Source organism: Ranitomeya imitator, chromosome 6 (assembly GCF_032444005.1).
Source record: "Ranitomeya imitator isolate aRanImi1 chromosome 6, aRanImi1.pri, whole genome shotgun sequence".
Taxonomy (NCBI): Eukaryota; Metazoa; Chordata; class Amphibia; order Anura; family Dendrobatidae; genus Ranitomeya; species Ranitomeya imitator.
Genome location: NC_091287.1, coordinates 330,132,294 through 330,158,839, shown reverse-complemented (window position 1 = coordinate 330,158,839; position 26,546 = coordinate 330,132,294). Strand labels below are relative to the sequence as shown.

At 43.6% G+C, this 26,546-nt stretch overlaps 1 long non-coding RNA gene across 2 annotated transcripts in view; it reads left to right on the top strand.

Moving 5' to 3' along the window:
* Positions 1 to 5,616: 5,616 nt before the first annotated feature.
* LOC138641400 (uncharacterized) overlaps positions 5,617 to 26,546 on the top strand; it is a 95,677-nt gene continuing 74,747 nt past the window's right edge. The window contains exon 1 of one of the 2 annotated variants that reach the window (XR_011313817.1): positions 5,617 to 5,719. This is a non-coding gene — a long non-coding RNA (uncharacterized lncRNA). Of the gene's footprint in view, positions 5,720 to 7,961; positions 8,042 to 26,546 lie in introns of those variants that run through there. The other variant, XR_011313818.1, reaches the window with a different exon arrangement.

The window sequence follows — 26,546 nt, the reverse complement described above, 5'->3', positions numbered from 1 at the left end:
ACCAAACTGTAGATTTTGCCACTCCTAATATTGTAGCAATTTCTCGGATGGGTTTTTTCTGTTTTCGCAGCTTATGGATGGCTTGTTTCACCTGCATGGAGAGCTCCTTTGACCGCATGTTTACTTCACAGCAAAACCTTCCAAATGCAAGCACCACACCTCAAATCAACTCCAGGCCTTTTATCTGCTTAATTGACAATGACATAACGAAGGGATTGCCCACACTTGTCCATGAAATAGCCTTGGAGTCAATTGTCTAATTACTTTTGGTCCCTTTAAAAACAAGGTGGCACATGTTAAGGAGCTGAAACTCCTAAACTCTTCATCCAATTTTAATGTGGATACCCTCAAATGAAAGCTGAAAGTCTGAACTTCAACTACATCTGAATTGTTTTGTTTAAAATTTATTGTGGTAATGTCTATAACCAAAATTAGAAAAATGTTGTCTCTGTCCAAATATATATGGACCTAACTGTACATACAAAAACTGTAAGCAGGATGGTTCTTGCAGCCCAAATATGGGTGAGCATTAAATTTTTTTTCCCATGAACAAAAGTTAATTTTAATCAATAGATCTCGGAATAATAATAACTTCCACAATTTGACTGTCAGGATCCAAGCCGGGTTTTGAGTCCTGTTCTCCCTTTTTTACGGTCTGGTCATGTCAAGAGTTAACCTTTCTCAGCCTCTGTCTGGGTTCAGGTTGACTTTATCGCTGCTGCTTCCTGCAGGCGGTCAGTTACAGCCCCCTGAGGAAGCCCACGAGAAACGCGCATTGGGGCTGCGTGGTCTGACCAGTTACAAGGACCTATTTGGGTGAGACTTTTTCTATGTACTAGATTTGGACTATTTATGTTTTGGGCGTTTATGGGGTTACAGCTATGATGGCAATAATTTTTAACTTACCCTAGTTACACCAATTGTGTTGTATCAACTTTCTAGTACTGTGACAGTGCTGCAATATTTATATATTTACTTAATATTATTGCATTATGGAAATTTTTATGGTCTCTGAATCCTCGGTCCTTATATACATGTAATTGTGTCAGATCTTTTTTTGTTTTGTGTCCTTCACTGTGATATTTTTTTGTTCATATAATCTTTTTTAATAATATTGTGTATATGGTATTTTTTATGAGTAATAAAATATGATACATTTAATATGGGTGGTTTGTACTCCTTCTGTTTTTTTGTATATAGCTATGTTTTGGAGTATACCTGGTGCCTGTTTTAAACAGTGCTTATTTTATTGATTTAACTTATTTTATTCTGTTTTTTTTATTTACAGTTACAGTTTTTGCCTAGTGCTGCTGTAGCTGACTGATTGCCCTGATTGGTCCTGCTGAGTTTGCTGTCTGAACCCATGTCTCTGTTTTCCCCTATTCCCATCTTCACTCAGTGTTTCCCTTTAGTGCGCAGACTCCCTGGTTTTGACTTGGCTTGTATCCTGACCTGTTTCTATCGTTTGTCTTTTGGCTTATCCGCTCCTGACCGTTACTGACCCCCTGGCTTGTCTCTGACCACGAGTTTGCTTATTCTTTTGGCACTGCGCTTCAGTCTAGTATTTGACCCGGCTTGTTTGACTATTCTGCTGCCACCTGTGGTAGCCTCACTGCTGCACTGCAGGTCAGCTCTGTTTAGATGCAGACTCATTTTTTGGGGATGAATGGGCTTATTTAATCTGGAGAAGAAGTTGGCTCACCAGTGCAGAAAAACCTAGGTTCTGACATTGTAGAAAAACTTGTTATACCTATTTACAATTTTGGTATAAACATAGCAATGGGCAATTACTTCACTAATGTTGAACTGGGCAATTTTTTGATTGGAAAAAATATTACAGTTGTTGGTACTATAAAGCCATATAGATGAGATATTCCTCCTGTGATGAAGCACAATCCACAGCGAGCACTTTATGATAGTGTCTTTGGTTTCAGCAACAAATCAATAATGGTGTCTTACAAAGATAAAACAAAAAATCAGTTGTCAGTTGATTTGTGAAAGTAGATTTCTACAGTCATGCATTGTAGGGTTAAAATGAACTTTTGTTTGTGTTTAAACCCCTTTAAGCACCTGTCACTGATCCCTCTGCGGTTCTGCGCTCGCACCTTGCTGCTACATTTGAAAAATGTCAATAAGAAAGTCTGAGCATTTCCTATGCTCGGCTGGATTTACACATGAAGTTTTCAATGCTGTTTTGTTGGTAGCGATTATTGTAATTTATTAATGCAAATGTGTACAAATTGTATGATGGCTCATTGCTTTCTAGCAAAAAATTAGCTGTCAAATGCAAGGGTTTGTATCAAGTTGGTAAGTTATCCCATATCCAGGATATGGGATAGGACAGAACTTACTGATCACTGACGATCCAAGCGCAGGGACCCTCACAATTTAAAAAATGGGGTTCTGCACTGAACATATTTATGGGACTGTCGGAGAAAGTCGATAATTCTCTGACTGTCTAATATAGTCATAATGTTAATTATAGATTCACTTATGATTCTGGTTGCTCCAGGGGTCGTCATTCTCATGGAAATACTAGGCAATTTGCTACCTCCTGAGGCCGGGGTCATACTATCGTATGGCATCCGATGCGAGAGCATCAGATGCGATATGCTAATGACCCTCGGCTCCTGCTTCTCTGCGAGCGGGAGCTGAGGGTCATGCTACTGTGGTCCGATCCTCTTGCACAGAGAGAATCGGAGCACAGCTGTGGAGGAGACGGAGAAGGTAATTTCTCCATCTCCTGCACTGCCGGCGTCAGTGTATATCACTCAGTGATGTGCATTGTGTCACTCGCACCCATAGACTTATTTGGGTGCGAGTGAGCCAAGACTCGGCCGAGTCTCGGTGCCAATCGCAGCATGCTACGATTGTTCTCACATGCCGATTTGGCATTAGAAAATAATTGCAGATGTGATCTGCCCCATGAAGTAACGCTGGTCCGAGTGCTATGCGATGTTTTCTCGCATAGCACTCGTCCATATTCTACGCTAGTGTGACCCCGGCCTGAAGCTGACTCTGCCCACCTTATTCAAATATATATTAGCTCTACAATCATCACATCACATTTGTTAGTGGCAATATTCTACAGCCAAAAATATATGAAACTTGTCAAAAAAAGAAGTTGACAGATTTGGTATTTTGAAAGAAATAAATCCTCTGTTATGGCCAAACTACAGTATATATATTGTCAAATACCCCAAAGCAATAATGTAACCCCGGTCTTTATAAGAGGAGATAGAAAATCCTCATACCTTTCTTTTGAATCTTGGAGATGGGCTGAGTGAAATTCCCTGTTTCTGAAAACATAGCACAATACTATTGGATAAACTCGAAATAATCCACTAGATGGCAGTCATACACCAAAGAATACGTATATATGTTTACGGTCCCATTCACATTGATTTTATTTTCTTGTAAATTTTCTATTCTTTTATGAATCTAGAAGGTGAGTAAATGAAACATTACCAAATGTTATGATTTACAAATCACAGAGAATTTACTAATTAAGTTTTTAAGACCCAGCATACATTTTTACTATATTTTTTGGATATTATTTCTCATTTAGCTGCCACTCCTTCATTTCAAACCCTTAATAATCATAAAAAAGGTCACTTTGAAAAGGTTCTAACTATTAAAGATCTGTATAATTTGGGGGTCCTGTTAGAGATTCTGCATTTGGGTCCATAAGCTTCTAGTTCCACCACTGCCTTCAGGCTAAGGGACCCACTGAGAGGTTTGCTGTGACGTGGCAGTGGGCTTCATACAGTCTAATTAAAATGTTAAACTAAGAACCTCATGTCTAGCTTTGTAAATTTTTGCCAAGCGGCATTAGATCAATGTATGATTTTGGACGTGCGGTCCATGTATTTTGGCTTCATATTAGGAAATTTTCAAACCAAAAAAATGGACCCTTTAAAAAAAGATGCTGTATTTACTATTTGATGACGGGCAGGTATTACTAGGATGCTGGTGGTGGTGGTGGTACTAATGTTTTCCTATATTTGCTTATTCTTCAGAGCACCAGCTGCTCATGGTGATAGGTGAAGGATTCCAGATAGCTGACCCCTCTATTACATCCCTTTGCCCCTAATAAAACACTCTATTTTCTGATTTTTATTGCATGCTGTTTTATTAGCTATAGTTATACCATTTGATAGAGATTTTCTCGTGTTTTCTCATTGCAGCAGATATGATATTTACTTGGTTTTCTGTTGAATTTGGAACCCTGTAACGTAACACTAATCTTGAGTGATTTTTATGGACTCACCACCATCTCGGATTTATTTTGAAATTTGTAGGAATTTGATCTACACTAGAACAGGAGCTATATATAGATCCTACCAGCTTGATATATATATTGTGGTAGATCGGCTCACTCAGCTGCACACGGAGGTAGACACGGGTACACTGCGACTTTAAGTACTTCCATTGGTTTATTGTAGGCAATATAAACCAAGGTGTTGTAAAGAAAAATACAGCCCTCTGGGCAAAACAGGAAAACAAAACATAATGGTGGCAGAACAAACACAGTCCTTCTGTAAGCGTGGTTCCTACCGCTCACGGCTGGCAAAACACACACTGTTCAGGCTTACAGGTCCCAGCCACACTTTCCTCGAGTGCTCCCTCTCCAGATTCACACTGAAAGCTCTGGCGTTCAGCCATTTAAGCTCAGACCTTGTGACTCCTTCATTATGTGACTGATCACCTGATCTTGACATCACACAGGTCCTTTCAGGACTCTGCATGTGGAGATACGGTGGACACCCTCCCACCTTTTGTGGACGTCCACTAAAACCGGACCATAACATAACTCTCATTTCATCCTCTCAACATGTATTGTGCTGGAGGAAACTACTCTGGTTTTACATCATTGACACCATCATGCGCAGTGACACATATCTGCCCTCTATCACTTCACCTACATATATATGCAGTATATATATATATTTATGTATATATGGTTTAACAAATTCATTTTTGCTTAATTTGTTCCCTATTTAATTAGCAATTTTACTTTAATGGATGATAATGATGTATTTTATAGCACTGCTTTCCCACTGGAAATGTAACTGGCATAGCAGCCACATTTACAGGAAACAACTATTCTTTATGGTAACATTTGTCACAATGAGAACTGATCTAGGTCACACACTGCTGTGTATATGGTAATGGAAAAGGTAGGAAAGGTTAAGACCGTTCTCTCTCATATGTCGGAGACAGCCCCCATCTTGCAGCTGCAGGGTTGTTCGTACACTTGCATTTTAATGTGTCATAAAAAGATGACTCCTCACCAGGACATGGCTGCGCAATAGGAACAGAAGAGCAGCCGCGAAACAGAAGTAAGTGGTAATACATATATAAAGACTTTAAAGATAGGGAAAGTTTATATTTAAAATACACTCTTTTCTTAATACTATGTATGTAAGTGAAAAAATAAAAGCGCATCACTTTAGGTGTTATAACAACATTTATTTCATCTACTGACCAGCAGAGGGCGCAACAAACCTACCATATTGAACAAGGGCAAACAGCCTGCGGAGAAGACACTTACACTGTACTGCAAACAGAATAAGAATCATTTTTATTTATATGGTGCCAACATATTCCGAAGCACTTTACAATAAGGAGGGTTCGTGTATAGACAATATCAGACATTACAGAGTAACACAAGAGGAATGAGGGCCCAATCAAGGAGGAAATAGTGGTGACTCAAAAGGTAATTAGTGCTAGTCATATTTTAGAATAAATAAGGCTATTGATATGTGGCTACATGAACCGATCACCAGCCAGTGACTGTATACGTCTAGGTACGAAGTGCTACTGAGTGAATGAGGTTCCTTATTTTCTAGTGTAATAGGGACAACCACTTATAAGAGTTTCCCTTGCAATGCTTGACATTCCACATACTGTCTATAGATACTATATGGGCTGAGCCTGAAGCAACGCTAATGCAGGAGACATTTCAGTCTGCACATCTTTATGTATTTATTTGACATAGTTAGGTCCAAAAATATTTGGATATTTGGACAGTGAGAAAATCTTTGTGATTTGGCTTCTGCATGCCACTATTTTGGATTTAAAATTAAACTGAGATACAATTGAAGTGTAGACTTTCAGGTTTAATTAAAGGGGTTGAATAAAAGTATCCTGTGACATGTTTAAGAATTGCAGCCATTTTTCTACAGAGGCTGCTCAATTCCAGGGCTTAAAAGCAATAGGACATATTAAATTTACATAAATAAAATGTTCATTTTCAATACTTTGTAGAGAACCCTTTGCGCTCAATTGCTACCTGAAGTCTGGAAGCCATGGACGTTACTAAACGCTGGGTTTCCTCCTTTGTGATGCTTTGCCAGGCCTTTTCTACAGCTGACTTCAGTTGTTGCATGTTTGTAGGTCTTTCTGCCTTTCATTTGTCTTAGTTAAGTAAACAAGGCAGCACACTGCAGCGCTAAAACATGTAAACTTGAAAACACGAAATTTGAACTGCATTACTGCACTAAAAATATGAAAAATGAGAGCTTTTAGCGCATAAAAATTGCCAATTTTATGTGTACCTGGTAGCCCCTTTACGGCATCTCTCTTATACCAGGTCCTACACTTGCCTCACCTCACTGAGAATAAACGTCTCCATCTGAATGGGTACATGTGAAACCTCTTCTTAGACTAAAATTCTCTCTCTCTGTGGAGGGGTATTGGACCTGCTGTAATTAAAACACCTGAAGCTAGGAGGCGGAGTGCACGATCAGAAGGCTAAAGAATACATTTCAAAAATCTGACCGGCACATCCAAACATAGACTAAGTGTGAACAGGTGCTGAACCTAGAGTCGCCAACTCGTATATAGTTAAGTAAACAAGGCAGCACACTGCAGCGCTAAAACATGTAAACTTGAAAACATGAAATTTGAACTGCATTACTGCACTAGAAATATGAAAAATGAGAGCTTTTAGCGCATAAAAATGGCCAATTTTATGTGTACCTGGTAGCCCCTTTACGGCATCTCTCTTATACCAGGTCCTACACTTGCCTCACCTCACTGAGAATAAACGTCTCCATCTGAATGGGTACATGTGTCATTTGTCTTAAGCATGTGAAATGCCACTCAATGGGGTTGAGATCTTTTGGTTGACTCGGCCATTGCAGAATATTCCAGTTCTTTGCCTTAAAAAAAAAAAAAAAACTCTTCAGTTTCTTTTGCAGTATGTTTTGGGTCACTGTCTATACCGTGAAGTGCCGTCCAATCAACCTTGCTGCATTTGGTTGAATCGGAAAAGAAAGATCGCCCTGTACACTTCAGAATTCATCCGGCTGCGTCTGTCTTCGGTCACATCATCAATAAACACTAGTAACCCAGTGCAATTGGAAGCCATGCATGCCCATGCCATAACTCTGCCTCCACCATGTTTTACAGATGATTTGCTGTGCTTTGAACCATGAGCTCTTCCGAGCCTCCTCCATACTTTCTTCTTCCCATCATTCTGGTACAGATTAATCTTAGTTTCATCTGTCTAAAGAATGCTTTTCCAGAGCTGGGCTGGCTTTTTTAGATAATTTTGGCAAAGTCAAATATGCTTTTTTAAGTTTTAAGGCTGATTGATGGTTTGCATCTTGTGGTGAACCCTCAGTTTTTGCTCTCATGAAGTCTGCTCTTTATAGTAGACTTAGATACTGAAACACCTACTGGAGAGTGATCTTCACTTGGGTGGATATTGTGAAGGGAGTTTTCTTCACCAGGGAAAGGATTCTGCAATCATCCACAACTGTAGTTTTCTGTGGACTGCCAGGACTTTGAGTTCCCAAGTTCATCAGTGTGCTTTTTTTTGCGGAATTTATCAAACTGTTGATTTGGCCACTCCTAATATTTCGGCTATTTCTCAGATGTATTTCTTTCTTTTCAGCCTAATGGTGTGTTTCTCCGTTGACTGCATGTAAACAGAAACAACTTCCAAATGCAAATGACACACATGGAATCAGCTCCAGACCTTTTACATGCTTAATTGATGATGGATTAAAGAGGGAATAACCCATGCAGCACGGTAAAGAGCTTTTGAGATAATTGTCCAATTACTTTTGCCACCTTTCAAAAGAGGTGGTAGCATTTTAATTAGCTGTAATTCATAAACCCTTACTCCAATTAGGATGTGAACACCCTCAAATTAAAGCAGAGAGTCTGCACTTTAAACTACATTGATTATATAACGGTATCTTGAATATGTTTGCTAAACAACTAAAATACCAAAACTTGTGTCAATGTCCAAGTATTTCTGGATCTAACTGTATAAACGTGTGATAAGTTTCATGTTCTCATGTACAGAACCATGGAATTAATGGTTCTATATAAATAAATAATAATAATAAAATAATAATGTTAGTGTTTAAATGCTCATAAAATATTAATTACAAATATTCAAATATATTTGTCCTAATCGAATTGCTGCTGATACTAGAAGAGCAGAGTAATTTACTAAATAAAGATTGTAATTGCTCATGTTTTAGGGTGATGAGGAGCAAGTGGTGATACCTGTAGTGGTATACAGAGGGTACGGAAAATATTCAGACCCCTTAAATTTTTCACTCCTTGTTTCATTACAGCCATTTGGTAAATTAAAAAAGTTAATTTTTTTCACATTAATGTACACTCTGCACCCAATCTTGACTAAAAAAAACAAATGTAGTAATTTTTGCAAATTTATTAAAAAAGAAAAACTGAAATATCACATGGTCATATGTATTCAGACCCTTTGCTCAGTATTGAGTAGAAGCACCCTTTTGAGCTAGTACAGCCATGAGTCTTCTTGGGAATGATGCAACAAGTTTTTCACAACTGGATTTGGGGATCCTCTGCCATTCTTCTTTGCAGATCCTCTCCAGTTCCGTCAGGTTGGCTGGTGAATGTTGGACAGCCATTTTGAGGTCTTGCTAGAGATGATCAATTGAGTTTAGGTCAGGGCTCTGGCTGGGCCAGTCAAGAATGGTCACAGTTGTTCTGAAGCCACTCCTTTGTTATTTTAGCTGTGTGCTTAGTGTCATAGTCTTCATGGAAGGTGAACCTTCGGTCAAGTCTGAGGTCCAGAGCGCTCTGGAAGAGGTTTTCATATGGGATGTCTCTACTTGGCCACATGTTTCCTTCAATGACAACCAGTGGTCCTGTCCCTGCATCTAAAAAACACCCACATAGCATGATGCTGCCACGACCATTGTCACGCTCACGCCCTGACTGGTGGGCGTGAGCTCGGGGGGTTTGTGGCCCCACTGGGCCACAAACCAGACTACCCTGGAAGGGGCGTGACTATGACATCTGCCTGGGTTTTCACTGGAGCCTCTGATGGTGAGATCAGGCTTGTGCAGCAGGCAGCTGCCAGGTACTACTCCAGGGTGGTGTCTGGCTGTGGCTGCTGATCCCACTTGGTAGACAGGAATACTAGGATTGGTGCGGGCATCAGGCAGGACTAGCAGATGAGCACGGATGAGATTCAGACGAGTAGGCTGGCACAGCTGAGACACAGAGCTGGCAGAGACACGGCAGAGAATACAGGACTGGCAGGCACGGCAAAAAACACAGGGCTGGCAGGAACACTGCAGAGAACACAGGGCTGGCAGGAACACGGCAGAGAACACAGGGCTGGCAGGAACACGGCAGAGAACACAGGGCTGGCAGGAACACGGCAGAGAACACAGGACTGGCAGGGACGGCAGGAACACAGGACTGGCAGGAACAATGTATGAAGGTGTGGTGTATGAAGGAACAGGTAGGGACCTGTTCACACAGGAGGTGCAGGTATGGAAATGTAGTATGAATGAACAGGTAGAAACCTGTTCAAACAGGAGGTGCAGGAAAGGAAACAAGCCAGAAGGAAAGGAGAATGAAGGAACAGGTTGGGACCTGTTCACACAAGAAGAGAACCGCAAGGCTGTGGACAGGAGCGGTATAGCAGCAAGAGATAGCGCAGCAATAAAAGCTAAGCAGAGCAGAACCACAAGGAATATGGAGAGGAGCTGCAGCAAGAGATTTCTGCAGCGGCAAAGCAGAGCAGAACCGCAAAGAATGTGGAGAGGAGCTGCAGCAAGGGATTACTGCAGCCGCAGAAGCTAAGCAGAGCAGAGCCACAAGGAATGTGGAGAGGAGCTGCAGCAAGAGATTACTACAGCCACAGAAGCTAAGCAAAGCAGAGCCACAAGGAATGTGGAGAGGAGCTGCAGCAAGAGATTACTGCAGCCGCAGGAGCTAAGCAGAGCAGAGCCACAAGAAATGTGGAGAGGAGCTGCAGCAAGAGATTACTGCAGCCACAGAGCAGAACGGAGCAGAACCGCAGGAGTGTGGAGCAGAGGTAAAGCTACAGAGCAGGCAGAGCCGCCAGAGTGCAGAGCAAAAGCAGACTGAGAGCACAAGGAAAGACACAGCAGAGAAGGAAGCCACAGACAAGGAGACCGAGATAAGACTAAGTACAGACAAGGCAATGGAACAGTTCACCTGGTTAACTGAAAGCAGGGACTTGGAAGCTTGTGATTTGACCACAACATAATCTGATTCTTTGGACACTGAAGACACCTTAACTGGATCCAACTTAAGCCCATCATCACAAGAAAATTGAACCTCCTCCTTTAGACTGGTGGAAAGCAGAGATGAGAAAACTTCTGTCTTGGGATCTTCACCCAATAGCCAGATGGAAACTGGAGGCATACATACAGGAAACATCTTCAGCCTGGTACCCTGAAAAAACTGGACCTCCTCTTCTAGATTAGAGGATGAGTAAGGCTGCCGTCACACTAGCAGTATTTGGTCTGTATTTTACATCAGTATTTGTAAGCCAAAACCAGGAGTGGAACAATTAGAGGAAAAGTCTAATAGAAACATATGCACCACTTCTGCATTTATCACCCACTCCTGTTTTTGGCTTACAAATACTGATGTAAAATACTGACCAAATACTGCTAGTGTGACAATACTAAGACAGAGACTTAGGCTACTATCAGCAAGTAGCCATTTGGAAGCAGAATACTTACATTTAGCAAGCCCCATCAGCCAGTTACTTTGACAAAACTGGACCATTTCTTCCTCCGGATTGCTGAAGAACAGAGATGCAAGAGCTTCAGCTTCAACTTCTTCATCCACCTGCCACATGGAATCTGAAGGCATCATTACAGGAAGCATCTTTTTACCAGAGTTCAGAATTTTTTTTTTAAGTGACAGGGATGTTCCTGTGAACTGGTTGCTGGTATTGTCACTGGAGGTGTGCGGAGAGGACGCCACTGTTTCCTTTACTTCAGTGAGGTCAGCACACCGTGATTCAATAGCCAGCAGATCAGATGGAGAGGATGTTAACACTGTAGACTGACCTTGCATTATAGGAACTAGAGACCTCTGGAGACTAGGTAGTTCAAAATGCAGCACCATGCTGGGTCTTCGGACCGGACTGGACAGTAGAGTACCTGGCTCAGAATGACCGATGGGCAAACAGGTCAGCAAGTGAAAAACAAATTTCTTTACATATAATGCTCTGATTTGGAGCTGTAGTTGTCCCTTCGACACTGGACTGTTCATAAGTAGGACTCGGCAATCACCAAATACCTGCACAGGATTCTGGAGCAGTGGAACAGGAACCACACTTAGACTCGGTCTGGTTTGCAGCTTGAACACATCTGCAGGATCGAAGCTCCCACAAGGCACCGGAACAGACACAGACTTTAGCGGAAGGGAGTTATTCTCACCAAGGGCAGTCTCTCCTACTGGCCCGAAGTTTTGGAGCTTTAGATCCCCTGGACATAGGCTATCCAGGTGTTCCTCACAACAGCAGCGACCTAGTAAGCCCTTCTTACGACTGGTCTTAGACTGGTGCTTTGCCAGTCCACTCTTGACAGTCTTTTTGGGTTCTATTTGAGTAGCTGCTTTAACGGGTAGAGGAACTGGAGGGTCACAGACGGTCATGGCTTGACGTAGAGGTTTCTTCACGGGTTTCGCCCATCTGGAGCGCCTCTCGGATCTAGATGGGGAAGACTTCACAGGAGAAACAGGATGAGGTATGTCAAAGACTCTACGGAAGGCCACCAGGAAGGCCCCTAGGTTCATGATGATAGGATCCCCTGCTTCCCAGAGGGGAGTTATCCATATTAGAGCATCTTCGGCCAGGTAGGACATGATGTAACCCACCTTGACCCGGTCAGAGGGGAAACAAGCTGCATTCTGCAGGATGTAGTGCAAGCACTTTTTCAGGAACCCCTGGCATTCTTCAGGATTCCCATAGAACATAGGTGGGTCAGCTGGGTCGTGCTCCTCCTCATAGGCCTGAAGTTGCTTGAATAGAGCATTAGAGATTATAATTGGGTCAGAAGTCCCTTCAATCTGAACCACCCTTGGTGGAACAAATTTTTAGGTTGCTCATACTGATAGAGAGAAAGTTCATCATGCTCTGCGAGCAGTAGGACATGGGATACAGCAGAGGCTATGGCCTGTGTAAACTGTCATGCTCATGCCCTGACTGGTGGGTGTGAGCTCGGGGGGTTTGTGGCCCCACTGGGCCACAAACCAGACTACCCTGGAAGGGGCGTGACTATGACATCTGCCTGGGTCTTCACTAGAGCCTCTGATGGTGAGGACAGGCTTGTGAAGCAGGCAGCTGCCAGGTGCTACTCCAGGGTGGTGTCTGGTTGTGGCTGCTGATCCCACTTGGTAGACAGGAACACTAGGATTGGTGCGGGCATCAGGCAGGACCAGCACATGAGCACGGATGAGATTCAGACAAGTAGGCTGGCACGGCTGAGACACAGAGCTGGCAGAGACACGGCAGAGAATACAGGGCTGGCAGGAACACGGCAGAGAACACAGGACTGGCAGGGACGGCAGGAACACAGGACTGGCAGGAACGATGTATGAAGGTGTGTATGAAGGAACAGGTAGGGATCTGTTCACACAGGAGGTGCAGGTATGGATATGTAGTATGAATGAACAGGTAGGAACCTGTTCACACAGGAGGTGCAGGAAAGGAAACAAGCCAGAAGGAAAGGAGAATGAAGGAACAGGTTGGGACCTGTTCACACAAGAAGAGAACCCCAAGGCTGCGGACAGGAGCGGTATTGCAGCAAGAGATAGCGCAGCAATAAAAGCTAAGCAGAGCAGAACCACAAGGAATATGGAGAGGAGCTGCAGCAAGAGATTTCTGCAGCGGCAAAGCAGAGCAGAACCGCAAAGAATGTGGAGAGGAGCTGCAGCAAGGGATTACTGCAGCCGCAGGAGCTAAGCAGAGCAGAGCCACAAGAAATGTGGAGAGGAGCTGGAGCAAGAGATTACTGCAGCCGCAGAGCAGAACGGAGCAGAACCGCAGGAGTGCGGAGCAGAGGTAAAGCCACAAAGCTACAGAGCAGGCAGAGCCACCAGAGTGCGGAGCAAAAGCAGACTGAGAGCACAAGGAAAGACAGCAGGGAAGGAAGCCACAGACAAGGAGACCGAGATAAGACTAAGTACAGACAAGGCAATGGAACAAGACACAAGGACAAAGACACAGGGACCAGGATATTCTGCCTCCTGGAGGGCGGACAACAAGATCAAGGCAAGACAAGGAGAAAAGCCTCTAGAGAGGGAGTAACACAGAGCAGGGCCTGGCAAACTTAGAAGCTAAGCACCAACTGAGCTAACACATTGCACTGGCCCAGTCCACAGGGTGGAGCTGCATTAAATACTGGAGGCCTCTTGGTAATTGGTCAGGAACAGATTAGACAGGTGCACCTGATTCCTATAACAACCAGAGAGTTCAGGCGCAGCCCCCTTATACATGCAGCCAGGAAGCATGCAGAGGGCAGAGGCACAGAATATGGTGCTGGCTAGAAACAACCGCAACATGACCTGGAGCAGTGGGTAAGATAGTGTGAGAGATGAGAGGCCATGCCGTGATGCCAGCAGAGTTGTTACAACCATGTTTCACTGTTGGGGTTGTATTGGGCAGGTGATGAGCAGTGCCTGGTTTTCTAAACACAAACTGCTTAAAATTATCATCAAAAAGGTCTATCTTCATCTTATCAGACCAGAGAATTTTCTTTCTCATAGTCTGGGAGTCCTTCGTGTGTTTTTTAGCAAACTCTATGCAGGCTTTCATATGTCTTACACTGAGGAGAGGCATCCATCGGACCACTCTGCCATAAAGGCCCAACTGGTGGAGGGCTGCAGTGATAGTTGACTTTGTGGAACTTTCTCCAATCTCCATACTGCATCTCTGGAGCTCAGCCACAGTGAGCTTGGGATTCTTCTATACTTCACTCACCAAGGCTCTTCTCCCACGATTGCTCAGTTTCGCTGGATGGCCAGGTCTAGGAAGACTTCTGGTGGTCTCAAACTAATTCCATTTAAGGATTATGGAGGCCACTGTGCTCTTAGGAACCTTGAGTACTGCAGAAATTCTGTTGCAACCTTGGCCAGATCTGTACCTTGCCACAATTCTGTCTCTGAGCTCCTTGGCCAGTTTCATTGACCTCATGATTCTCATTTTCCTTTAGAAATACACTGGTTTAGGGAAATAGAGAAAAAAAGAAGTGCGGCGCTTCCTCTGAGCGCAATACGTTTTTACCGACAGTAAATTCGGTAAGAAATGCACTTTGAGATTCTCAAGGAATCAATTTTTTAGGCATCTCTTCTCTGTGGCTTTTATAATCCAATAAGGTGTACAGCTCACTTTGGAGAACTATGTGTTGATCCTGCTTCGGATCCACATAGGTGGTGAATTCAAAGGGAAAATAAACTACAAGCGAATGTGGTGCTTATCACTAATTTTTAAAATATTTTTTCCTTTTTTTAGTTTTGAGAAAATGAACTTTTATTAACATTTTTTCACTGGAAGTGGATGTATTAAAAAAAATCCTAAGGTGATTAGCGCCACATTCACTTGGAGTTTATTTTCCCTATGAATCTCATTTGGGCTGACATGTACTGTGAGCTGTGCGACAGGTGTGTGCCTTTCAAAATAAAGTCCTATCAGTTTATTAAACACAGCTGGCCTCCAATGAGGAGGAGGAGTAGAAACATCTTAAGGAGGATCACAAGGAAATGGACAGCATGTGACTTAAAAAAGAGTAAAATCTGAGCAAAGGGTCTGAATACTTATGACCATGTGATATTTCAGTTTTTCTTTTTTATTAAATTTGCAAAATGTCTACATTTCTGTTTTTGCAGCCAACTGCAGAGTGTACATTAATGTTGAAATAATGAACTTTTGGAATTTACCAAATGGCTGCACTGAACTAAAGAGTGAAAAATTTAAAGGTGTCTGAATACTTTCCGTTCCCACTGTAGGGGCAGAGTTCTGATTCCCTTGTTACAGCCATCCATTTAAAGTATAAGATGGATGGCTTCCATGATAGGAAGCTCACTGTAGATCCAACCCAACTCATTAGACAAAGAAGTTTTTCAAGTTAACTTGTCTTCAATGTAGTAATCAGTCCCACTGATCTGATCTAGATGACCTATTTTAACCCCTTTCTGGCATCGGGCGTAATAGTACGCCGATGTCGGACTCCTTCCCTTTGATGTGGGCTCCGGCGCTGAGCCCACATCTTATCCGGTACATGTCAGCTGTTTTGTACAGCTGACATGTGCCTCTAACAGCCATGAGTGGAATGTGTGGTAAGCACATTGATCCAACAAGTGCTTCACAGAATATTATAACGTAGAGACTTGAACATGAAAAACTAAATTTTGGCCTTAAAAATGTTGTTTCAGCCTCAACTTTTTCATTTTGCAAGGGTAACCGGAGAAATGGACCCCAAAATGTGTTGTGTGATTTCTCCTGAGTAAGCCCATACCCCATTATGTAGTCGAAGACTACAGTTTGGGCACACGACAAGGCATGGAAGGGAAGTCACGCCAGTTTAATTCTGGAGCACAATTTTGGCTGGAATAGATTGCGGATGCCATGTCACATTTGAAGAGCCCCTAACATGACAAAACAGCAGAAACTCCCCAAAAGTGACTACATTTTGGAAATTACACATCTAGAACAATTAGTCTAGCTGTGTAGTGAGTATTTTTAACCCTCAGGTGATTCACAGAATTGTTTAACATTGGGCTGAGTCACTGTAAAATTTCAATTTTTTTCATCAAAAAAATAACTTTGGCCCCAAGTTTTCAATTTCAAAAGGGATAATAGGAGAAATTGTGTGAAAATTTGTACTGTTCATTTTCTTCTATGTATGCCAATATCCTATATGTGGTCGAAAGTTACTTTTGAGGCATAGTGTAATGCTCAGAAAGGAAGAAGCGTTCAGATTTTGCTGGATTGGTTTGAGAGTGCCATATCACATTGGTTGAGCCCCTTCGGCACAAGAGCAGCAGAACAACTTCATAAGAGACCCCATTTTATAAACTACACCTTTCAATAAGTTCACGTAGGGGTGCAATGAGCATGTTGACACCACATGTGCCTCACAGAATTGTATACCATTGGATGGTGAAGAAAGAATAATTAAATTTTTACTACTAAAATCTTGTTTTAACCCTAAGTTTTACATTTTTATAAGGGCTAAAGGCTAATAGGAAAAAGTAGACCTCACAGTTTGTTGTGCAATTTCTCATGAGTGCTCCAATACCCAACATATAATTGGGAAATACTTGTCAGGCACAGTGGAAAGCTCAGAAGGGAAGGATCTCCATATTATAGTGCATATTTTATATTATTATATATTTATATGTAGTCATGGCCGGAAGTGTTTGAAATTGTTCCTGAAAATGAAGTATTTCTCACCTCAACTTAATATTTGTTTGCACACCATTTGGAATAAATCACTCAAATCAATTGCTTCCTATAACCATCAAAAAACTCCTTACACCTCTCAACTGGAATGTTGGACTATTCTTCTTTTGCAAACTGCACCAGCTCGCTCATATTTGAAGGGTGCCTTCTCCCAGCAGCAATTTTAAGATTTCTTCACAGGTGTTCAATGGGATTTATATCTGGACTCATTGCTGGCCACTTCAGAACTCTCCAGCGTTTTGTTTCCATTCATTTCTGGTTGCTTCTTGAAATATGTTTGGGTCATTGTCCTGCTGGATGACCAATGACATAGAATGCAAACCCAGCTTTCTGAAACTGGGTGCTATATTGCAACCCATAATCCTTTGTTAATCTTCAGATTTTATGATGCCTAGTACACAGTCAAGACACATAGTGCCAGAGGCAGCAAAACAACACCAAAACATCTTTGAACTTCCACCATATTGGTCTGTAGGTACAATGTTATTTTTTTTGCAAACAATAGAATGATGTGCTTTACCCAAAAGCCCTATCATCTGTCCATAAGACGCTTTCCAAGAAGGATTTTGGCTTACTCTCGTACATTTTGGCAAACTACGTTCTAGGTTTTTTATGTCTCTGTGTCAGCAGTGGGGTCCTCCTGGGTCTCCTGACATAGTTTCATTTCATTCAAATGTCGATGAATAGTTTGCATTGACACTGATGCACCCGAGCTTGCAGGACAGCTTGAACTTCTTTGGAACTGGATTTGGGCTGCGTATCCACCATCCAGACTATCTTGTGTTGCAACTTTTCTTCAATTTTTCTCTGCCGTCCAAGTCCAGGGAGATTAGCTACAGTGTCATGGGTTGGAAACTTCTTGATTATGTTGCGCATCATGGACAAATGAATATAAAGATCTCTGGAGATGGACTTTTAACCTTGAGGTTGTTGATATTTTTCAACAATTTTGAATCTCAAGCCCTCAGAGAGTTCTCTTCTATTTCTGTTCTCCCTGCTTAGTGTGGCACACACAGTGCAAAGATTGTGTCAACGTCTCCCCTTTTTATCTGGTTTCAGGTGTGATTTACATATTCCCAACACCTGTTACTTGCCACAGGTGAGTTTGAACGAGAATCACAAGCTTGAAATAAAGTTGTTTACTCACAATTTTGGAAAGGTGCCGACAATTTTTTTCCTGGCAATTTTGGGGCTTTTATGTGGAATTATGTACAATTTACTTTTTTTTTCAGTTGTGTAAACACAAACATGTGTAAATGCAATAATTTTCTGGGAGAAAACTTTACTTCAGTTTATGGAACAATTTCAAAGGTGCCAACACTTACGGCCATGACTATATTTTTTAACTTTGTGTCTGTCTGTATTTTTAGTTTTCTATTTGGCCCTTGAAAGATTCTGCTTTATCACCTGCTGCTTTGTGGCAACCTTTAGGGAGCTGTTTCTGACCTGTTGGAGACTGGATGATTTCATGATTCTTTGCTGTTAAAGAAAAACAAGAAAGTATCTTAACCCCTTAGCGACCGCCGATACGCCTTTTAACGGCGGCCGCTAAGGGTACTTAAACCACAGCGCCGTTAATTAACGGCGCTGTGGAAAAAGTAAATAGCGCCCCCCAGAGTCAGATTTTCTCCGGGGTCTCGGCTGCCGAGGGTAGTCGAGACCCCAGAGAACATGATTCGGGGGGTTTTTAACCCACCCCGCATTTGCGATCGCCGGTAATTAACCGTTTACCGGCGATCGCAAAAAAAAAACCGCAATCTCTTTTTAATTTCTCTGTCCTCCGATGTGATCGCACATTGGAGGACAGAGAAAAGGGGTCCCAGGTGGCCCCCCAATACTCACCTATCTCCCCCGATGCTCCTCGTGTCTCCCGGTGGGCGCCGCCATCATCAAAATGGCGGGCGCATGCGCAGTGCGCCCGCCGGCCGGCCCCGCGAGAATCTTTGGGGTCTCGGCTGCCGGGGGTAGCCGAGACCCCAAAGAGCATGATCGGGGTCGGTTTTAGCAACCCCTGTTTTGCGATCGCCGATAATTAACTGTTTACCGGCGACCGCAAAAAAAAAAAAAGTCAAAGTGTAATTCTCTGTCCTCTGATGTGATCGCACATCAGAGGACAGAGAAATAGGGGGATTCGGGGACCCTGCCATACTCACCTGTGTCCCTGGGTCCTCCTGCTGCTCCTCCTGGCTGCCGGCTTCTTCCTCCGGTAAGAAAATGGCGGGCGCATGCGCAGTGCGCCCGCCATCTGTCTCCATCTGCCAGCCGGCAGGAGAAGAGCAGTTGGGGCTAAAATTAGGGGTAGGGTTAGGGTTAGGGCTAGGGGTAGGGTTAGGGGTAGGGTTGGGGTTAGGGGTAGGGTTAGGGTTAGGGCTAGGGGTAGGGTTAGGGTTAGGGGTAGGGTTAGGGGTAGGGTTAGGGTTAGGGTTAGGGGTAGGGTTAGGGGTAGGGCTAGGGTTAGGGGTAGGGTTAGGGGTACGGTTGGGGTTAGGGGTAGGGTTAGGGCTAGGGGTAGGGTTAGGGCTAGGGGTAGGGTTAGGGCTAGGATTAGGGTTAGGGTTAGGGCTAAATTTAGGGTTAGGGTTGGCGCTAAATTTAGGGTTAGGCTTCTTTCACACTTACGTCAGTACGGGGCCATCGCAATGCATCGGCCCGACATAGCGACGCACGTTGTGAAAATTGTGCACAACGTGGGCAGCGGATGAAGTTTTTCAACGCATCCGCTGCCCAATCTATGTCCTGGGGAGGAGGGGGCGGAGTTACGGCCACGCATGCGCGGTCAGAAATGGCGGATGCGACGTACAAAAAAACGTTACATTGAACGTTTTTTTGTGCTGACGGTCCGCCAAAACACTGATCCAGTGCACGACGGACGCGACGTGTGGCCATCCGTCACGATCCGTCGGCAATACAAGTCTACGGGCAAAAAACGCATCCTGCGGGCACATTTGCAGGATCCGTTTCTTGTCCAAAACGACGGATTGCGACGGATGCCAAACGACGCAAGTGTGAAAGTAGCCTTAGGGCTAAGGTTAGGGTTGGGGCTAAAGTTAGGGCTAGGGTTGGGGCTAAAGTTAGGGTTAGAGTTGGGATTAGGGTTAGGGTTTGGATTAGGGTTGGTATTAGGGTTAGGGTTGGCATTAGGGTTACGCTTGGGATTAGGGTTAGGTTTGGGATTAGGGTTAAGGTTAGGGTTGTGATTAGGGGTGTATTGGGATTAGGGTTAGGTTTGAGGTTAGGGTTGAGATTAGGATTAGGGGTGTGTTGGATTTAGGGTTTTGATTAGGGTTATGGTTAGGGTTGACATTAGGGTTGTTTTGGGGTAAGGGTTGTGATTATGGTTAGGGTTAGTGATTAGGATTATGGATCAGGTTGGGATTAGGGTTAGGGGTGTGTTGGGGTTAGGGTTGGAGCTAGAATTCGGGGGTTTCCACTGTTTAGGTACATCAGGTGGTCTCAAAACACGACAGCCAATTTTGCGCTCAAAAAGTCAAATAGTGCTCCCTCCCTTCTGAGCTCTGCCGTGCGCCCAAACAGTGGGTTACCCCCACATATGGGGCATCAGCATACTCGGGATAAATTGGACAACAACTTCTGGGGTCCAATTTCTCTTGTTACCCTTGTGAAAATAAAAACTTGGGGGCTACAAAATCCTTTTTGTGGAAAAAAAAAAAAAAAAAAAAAATATATATATATATATATATATATATATATATATATATATATATATATATTTTTATGACTCTGCATTATAAACTTCTGTGAAGCACTTGGGCATTCAAAGTTCTCACCACACATCTATATAAGTTCCTTGGGGGGTCTAGTTTCCAAAACAGGGTCACTTGTGGAGGGTTACTACTGTTTAGGTACATCAGGGGCTCTGCAAACGCAACATAACGCCCACAGACCATTCTATCTAAGTCTGCATTCCAAAACGGCGCTCCTTCCCTTCTGAGCTCTGCCGTGCGCCTAAACAGTGGTTTACCCCCACATATGGGGCATCAGCATACTCAGGATAAATTGGACAACAACTTTAGTGGTCCAATTTCTCCTGTTACCCTTGTGAAAATAAAAACTTGGGGGCTACAATATCTTTTTTGTGAAAAAAAAATATTTTTTATTTTCACGACTCTGCATTCTAAACTTCTGTGAAGCACTTGGGCATTCAAAGTTCTCACCACACATCTAGATAAGTTCCTTGGGGGGTCTAGTTTCCAAAATGGGGTCACTTGTGGAGGGTTTCTACTGGTTAGGTACATCAGGGGCTCTGCAAACGCAACATAATGCCCGCAGACCATTCTATCAAAGTCTGCATTCCAAAACGGCGCTCCTTCCGAGCTCTGCCGTGCGCCCAAACAGTGGTTTACCCCCACATATGGGGTACCAGCATACTCAGGACAAATTGGACAACAAGTTTTGGGGTCCAATTTCTCTTGTTACCCTTGTGAAAATAAAAACTTGGGGGCTAAAAAATCTTTTTTGTGGAAAAAAAAAATATTTTTTATTTTCACGACTCTGCATTATAAACTTCTGTGAAGCACTTGGGCATTCAAAGTTCTCACCACACATTTAGATAAGTTCCATGGGGGGTCTAGTTTCCAAAATGGGGTCACTTGTGGGGGATTTCTACTGTTTAGGCACATCAGGGGCTCTCCAAACGTGACATGGTGTCCGATCTCAATTCCAGCCAATTCTACACTGAAAAAGTAAAACGGCACTCTTTCTCTTCCAAGCTCTGCGGTGCGCCCAAACAGTGGTTTACCCCCACATATTGGGTATCGACGTACTCAGGAGAAATTGCACAACAACTTTTGTGGTCTAATTTCTCCTGTTACCCTTGTGAAAATAAAAATTTGTGGGCAAAAAGATCATTTTTGTAGAAAAAATGCGATTTTTTTTTTCACGGCTCTACGTTATAAACTTCTGTGAAGCACATGGGGGTTCAAAGTGCTCACTACACATCTAGATAAGTTCCTTAAGGGGTCTAGTTTCCAAAATGGGGTCACTTGTGGGGGGTTTCTACTGTTTAGGCACATCAGGGGCTCTCCAAACACGACATGGCGTCCAATCTCAATTCCAGCCAATTCTACATTGAAAAAGTAAAACGGCGCTCCTTCACTTCCAAGCTCTGCGGTGCGCCCAAACAGTGGTTTACCCTCACATATGGGGTATCGACGTATTCAGGAGAAATCGCACAACAACTTTTGTGGTCTAATTTCTCCTGTTACCCTTGTGAAAATAAGAATTTGTGGGCGAAAATATCATTTTTGTGTAAACAAAAGCGATTTTTTTATTTTCACGGCTCTACGTTATAAACTTCTGTGAAGCACTTGGGGGTTCAAAGTGCTCACCACACATCTAGCTAAGTTCCTTAAGGGGTCTAGTTTCCAAAATGGTGTCACTTGTGGGGAGTTTCCACTGTTTAGGCACATCAGGGGCTCTCTAAACGTGACATGGCGTCCAATCTCAATTCCAGCCAATTCTGCATTGAAAAAGTCAAACGGCGCTCCTTCACTTCTAAGTTCTGCGGTGCGCCCAAAAAGTGGTTTACCCCACATATGGGGTATTGGCGTATTCAGGAGAAATTGCATAACAAAATTTATGGTTACATTTCTGTTTTTACACTTGTGAAAATAAAAAAAATGGTTCTGAATTAAGATGTTTGCAAAAAGAAGTTAAATGTTCATTTTTTCCTTCCACATTGTTTCAGTTCCTGTGAAGCACGTAAAGGGTTAATAAACTTCTTGAATGTGGTTTTGAGAACCTTGAGGGGTGTAGTTTTTAGAATGGTGTCACACTTCATTATTTTCTATCATATAGACCCCTCAAAATGACTTCAAATGTGATGTGGTCCCTAAAAAAAAATGGTGTTGTAAAAATGAGAAATTGCTGGTCAACTTTTAACCCTTATAACTCCCTAACAAAAAAAAATTTTGTTTCCAAAATTGTGCTGATGTAAAGTAGACATGTGGGAAATGTTATTTATTAACTATTTTTCATGACATATCTCTCTGATTTAAGGGCATAAAAATACAAATTTTGAAAATTGCAAAATTTAAAATTTTTTTGCCATACTTCCGTTTTTTTCATAAATAATCGCAAGTAATATCGAAGAAATGTTACCACTATCATGAAGTACAATATGTCACGAAAAAACAATCTCAGAATCAGCGGGATCCGTTGAAGCGTTCCAGAGTTATAACCTCATAAAGTGACAGTGGTCAGAATTGCAAAAATTGGCTCCGTCATTAAGTACCAAATTGGCTCTGTCACTAAGGGGTTAAAGTGTACTGGAAAATAATACTATGTTTTCATATACACTTTTTTCACTTTGGGATTTTGATGTGCTTTTGAATGACATTTACACATTTTTTCACATGAAGTAACATCACTTGTCATTTATATTTCACATATATTTGACATTACAATTTTTTAGCACCCATCCTATACACTCACATACTGACGTTTTTATATTCAGTATCTTCTTTTTTATTTCATTTTTTATTTACTATTAATTTTTATTCTTTTTGTCTTTATCAAATATTAATTAGCATTTTTCCTTCAAGTATATTACCTTTTAGTTACTTTCATATATTTGTAATTACCACTATCCTCCAAAATGATACTGTTCACTGGGTTCCTAAAACATGACCACCAGGATGCGCGTCCGCTTTATGATTGTGACCTAATACTGTTTCATTGATGACTTCTAATGCCTCTTTCACATTTCCGTCGGTACGGGTTGGTCGCTATGCGTCGAGCCGACGTACCGATGGACGTTGTGAAAATTATGCCCGACGTGGGCAGCGGATGCAGTTTTTCAACGCATCCGCTGCCAAGTCTGAAGTCTGAGGAGGAGGGGGCGGAGTTTCGGCCACACATGTACGGTCGAAAATGGCAGACGCGATGGGCAAAAAAGTTACATTAAACTTTTTTTGTCCGCCGAGTCCGCCAAAACACAACAGATCCGTTACACGACTGATGCGACGAGTGGCAATCCGTCGCGATCCGTCGCTAGTACAAGTCTATGGGAAAAAAACGCATCCTGCAAGCACATTTTCAGGATCCCTTTTTTTCCCAAAACGACAGATTGCAACGGAGGCCAAAAGACGGAAGTGTGAAAGAGGCCTAACATGGAAGCACGCATGTCCATGACGTCACAGGGAGATCTTCCCCCATCATGCATTCTTCCCTGAATGCCGTAACTGATTATAATACTTCCGGTTCGCATATCAACGAGCATGCGCTAAGGTAAAGATGACCATAATCAGGCTTCTAAATATTCTTAGCAGATCATTCATTCTATTACTCCCCTTGAGAAAGCACATGCGATATGATTTCTCCCTGGACTTTGCACAGGCACTTTATTATCATGGGTAAGCTGTCCATATGATTTACCTTCATGCTTTTTACATGCTTTCAGTTAAGGATTTTCATGGGGTTCTGTATTCATATAATATATTTTGGGCTTGTTTGCCACATGAAAAAAATGCTACTTTTATACAGTTCATGGCCGTTTTTGTCACAGTAGCCTTCCTGATCTATTTTTTCGGCTATAGTCACTTCTGCTTCAAGTTACTAGATATATTGTCTTCTGGCTGCATTGTCTAAGACTTTCTTAGTATTTGTGAACCCCTTGACTTATTTACTACTATATACTGTATGTGTATTGGCTATAATTACCGTATGCTGCAAATCATTGGACTTTTTAAGTCTTTTTGGCAAACCCCTTTAACATTTGTTGTTTTGATTTGTCTTTCTTATATATTATGTATAAAAATTTCATTTTTTTATTATATAAATACAGTACTCAAGTTTCTGTGTTATATGTAGGTTCTATATTGTTGGTGTGTATTTTTTACCATCTTTCACTATTAAAGGGATCATGTGGTGTGTGTGACAACATGCTTCTAACCTGGATAATATACTCATGCCTAGTGAATAGAATTATATTTATTACTAGCTATTGAACCCGTTCTACGCCCGGGTGGCGAGCATTTATATTGGTATATTGTCTCCATCATGGTATGTGCTGCTCCATCCTGCGTCCCCATCCTGTCATGCGCTGCTCCATCCTGCGTCCCCATCCTGTCATGTGCTGCTCCATCCTGCGTCCCCATCCTGTCATGCGCTGCTCCATCCTGCGTTCCCTTTCCTGTCATGCGCTGCTCCCATCCTGCGTCCCCATCCTGTGATGCGCTGCTCCCATCCTGTGATGCGCTGCTCCCATCCTGCGTCCCCATCCTGTCATGCGCTGCTCCCATCCTGCGTCCCCATCCTGTGATGCGCTGCTCCCATCCTGCCATGCGCTGCTCCCATCCTGCATCCCCATCCTGTCATGCGCTGCTCCCATCCTGCGTCCCCATCCTGTGATGCGCTGCTCCCATCCTGTGATGCGCTGCTCCCATCCTGCGTCCCCATCCTGTCATGTGCTGCTCCATCCTGCGTCCCCATCCTGTCATTCGCTGCTCCATCATGCGTCCCCATCCTGTCATGCGCTGCTGCATCCTGCGTCCCCATCCTTATGTGCTGCTGCATCCTGCGTCCCCATCCTTATGTGCTGCTGCATCCTGCGTCCCCATCCTTATGTGCTGCTGCATCCTGCGTCCCCATCCTTATGTGCTGCTCCATCCTGCGTCCCCATCCTTATGTGCTGCTCCATCCTGCGTCCCCATACTGTTATGTGCTGCTCCATCCTGCGTCCCCATCCTTATGTGCTGCTCCATCCTGCGTCCCCATCCTTATGTGCTGCTCCATCCTGCGTCCCCATCCTTATGTCCTGCTCCATCCTGCGTCCCCATCCTTATGTGCTGCTCCATCCTGCGTCCCCATCCTTATGTCCTGCTCCATCCTGCGTCCCCATACTGTTATGTGCTGCTCCATCCTGCGTCCCCATCCTTATGTGCTGCTCCATCCTGCGTCCCCATCCTTATGTGTTGCTCCATCCTGCGTCCCCATCCTTATGTCCTGCTCCATCCTGCGTCCCCATACTGTTATGTGCTGCTCCATCCTGCGTCCCCATCCTTATGTGCTGCTGCATCCTGCGTCCCCATCCTTATGTGCTGCTCCATCCTGCGTCCCCATCCTTATGTCCTGCTCCATCCTGCGTCCCCATACTGTTATGTGCTGCTCCATCCTGCGTCCCCATCCTTATGTGCTGCTCCATCCTGCGTCCCCATCCTTATGTGCTGCTGCATCCTGCGTCCCCATCCTTATGTGCTGCTGCATCCTGCGTCCCCATCCTTATGTGCTGCTCCATCCTGCGTCCCCATCCTTATGTGCTGCTCCATCCTGCGTCCCCATCCTTATGTGCTGCTCCATCCTGCGTCCCCATCCTTATGTGCTGCTCCATCCTGCGTCCCCATCCTTATGTGCTGCTCCATCCTGCGTCCCCATCCTTATGTGCTACTCCATCCTGCGTCCCCATACTGCCTCTGACCCGCTCGGCGTCGAGTGCTGGGGGGCCTGAGCAGGTGGGGACACCGGCGCGCTGTGGGGGTCAGGTGCCGGTATCGCCGCCAGCTCAGGCCCCCCCAGCACTTACTATACTCACCTGTCCGGCGTTCCATCGCTGAGCGCCGCCATCTTCCCGGTCTCCTGGCTGTGACTGTTCAGTCAGAGGGCGGCGCCAGCGCGCATTAAACGAGTCATCGCGCCCTCTGAACTGAAGGCCACAGACCGAAGACCGGGAAGATGGCGCCGCTCAGCGATGGAACGGGGACAGGTGAATATAGGCCGATACTCACCCTCCTGGCGGTCCCTGCTTCTGCGGTGGAGATCGCGGTGTGTGTTCAGTGTGAACGCACACCAC